Source organism: Chiloscyllium plagiosum, unplaced genomic scaffold, assembly GCF_004010195.1.
Source record: "Chiloscyllium plagiosum isolate BGI_BamShark_2017 unplaced genomic scaffold, ASM401019v2 scaf_25020, whole genome shotgun sequence".
Lineage (NCBI taxonomy): Eukaryota > Metazoa > Chordata > Chondrichthyes > Orectolobiformes > Hemiscylliidae > Chiloscyllium > Chiloscyllium plagiosum.
Window position 1 is genome coordinate 1352 of NW_025190288.1, and position 2001 is coordinate 3352.

The 2001-nt window shown below is 47.0% G+C and overlaps 1 long non-coding RNA gene across 1 annotated transcript; it reads right to left on the reverse strand.

Moving 5' to 3' along the window:
* Positions 1-539: 539 nt before the first annotated feature.
* On the reverse strand, positions 540-1008 carry LOC122545663. Its single transcript, XR_006310573.1, has 3 exons — positions 923-1008; positions 749-870; positions 540-654 (listed from the first exon to the last, which is right to left on the reverse strand). It is a non-coding gene; the product is annotated as an uncharacterized LOC122545663 (long non-coding RNA).
* Between the last annotated feature and the right edge of the window lie 993 nt (positions 1009-2001).

A 2001-nucleotide genomic window follows, 5' to 3' on the forward strand; every position in this document is an offset into this window, starting at 1 on the left:
ATCCAAACCTGGGGATCTGGGATCCACTGCTCAATCTGTGGAAACACATTTTCAGGAAAAGTCAATCTCAATCCTGAAACAACTGGGTGTGAGCAATGAGCTTTAATTCTGTTTGTCTGCTGTGATATGGAAGGATGGACGGTGATGTCTATGTTCACACTGGAACAGGAGGATCCCATTATTCCTAAATGAAGCTCCGGGAATGACCTGCAGTGGGGCCCAGGAAACCCACACGGTCAGAAATGGACAGACACAAGGCAATCTCTTCAGGATGGGGAGGGGAGTGAAATCAGTCTGACAGGGTTGAACAGTGTCTGGGAGGGTAGGACATGGTCAGGAGGGGAGTGAAATTGGACTGGCAGGTTGTAGCAGTATCTGGAAGAGCGACACAGGACCAGGAGAGGGTTGAAATTAGTCTGACAAGGTTTTAAAGGTCAGTGAGACAGGGTCAATCAGCCAAGTGCTAGAAAATGAGATTAGAATAGGTTTGTGGCTGTTTTTGACTGGCACAGACTTGATGGGCCAAAGTGCCTTTCCCAGTCACTGTTAAACCCTGTCAGACTAACTCTCCTCCCCTCCTGACCCTGTCCCACCCTCCCAGTCACTGTTAAACCCTGTCAGACTAATTCCCCTCCCCTCCTGACCCTGCCCCACCTTCCAAGACACTGTTAAACCCTGTGAGACTAATTCCCCTCCCCTCCAAGACACTGTTAAACCCTGTGAGACTAATTCCCCTCCCCTGTCTCACCCTCCCAGTCACTGTTAAACCCTGTCAGACTAATTCCCCTCCCCTTCTGACCCTGTCCCACCCTCCCAGACACTGTCACACCCTGTCAGACTAATTCCCCTCCCCTTCTGACCCTGCCCCACCTTCCAAGACACTGTTAAACCCTGTGAGACTAATTCCCCTCCCCTGTCTCACCCTCCCAGTCACTGTTAAACCCTGTCAGACTAATTCCCCTCCCCTCCTGACCCTGCCCCACCTTCCAAGACACTGTTAAACCCTGTGAGACTAATTCCCCTCCCCTCCTGACCCTGCCCCACCCTCCCAGACACTGTTAAACCCTGTCAGTCTTCTACCCATTAGCAACTCTGCTGGTCCCAACTCTGCTGTTGCATGTGGGGTGATCCCATAATCAAATAAGAACCATGATACCTTGGTAACTATCAAGAGGGTAGGCTGTTTTTCAAGCCAGCCTTTAAAGTTTGGACTGCTTTTTCTGCCAGGCCATTCAATGTTGGGTGGTATGAAGCTGTCCTTACCTGAAGAATCTCATCCCATTTTAAAAACATGACAAAATTTCTGGTTTGTAAATTGTGGTCTGTTACTTGTGCTACCTGGGAGGCTTTAGCGTGCAACTGCAGAGGCTTTAAACTAGCAAGGGGATGGCTCAAACCAAAGTAACAGTGAGTAAAGAGAAAGGGCTGAGGCTGGATGGGAGTGAAATGAGTCTGACAGGTTTTAACAGTGACTGGGAGGGTGAGACAGATTCAGGAGGAGAGTGAAGAATTTCCAAATAAGTCTACGGACAGAAATTGATATATCATTGACTAAATTATGAAGAAGCTGGAATAAAGATGTCCAAAGCGGAGAAAATAAAAGAGAATGTTTTCTTGGACATACTTAACAACTTCCTGGAACTGCACAGGCAAGAGAGGAGGACAAGATTTTGGTTCAGGATAACATTACAGCTGTACTTAGGGAGGCATATATTGGGAGATTGACCAGTGAAGTTATATGGGTGGAACTGAGAAATAAGGAGGAGATGATCAGCTGGTTGAGATTGTATTAAAGCCCCCGTAGGCAGCAGGAAATTGAAAACCAAATGTGTAAGGAGATCTCATATCTGTAAGAATATTCGGATGGTAACCGTAGACTTTAATTTCCAAACATAGACTGGGGCTGTCATTGTGTGAAAGGCTTGGATTGGAAGGAAGTTGTTAAGTATGTCCAAGAAAACGTTCTTTTTCAATATGTGGATGTACCAACTGGAGAAGGAG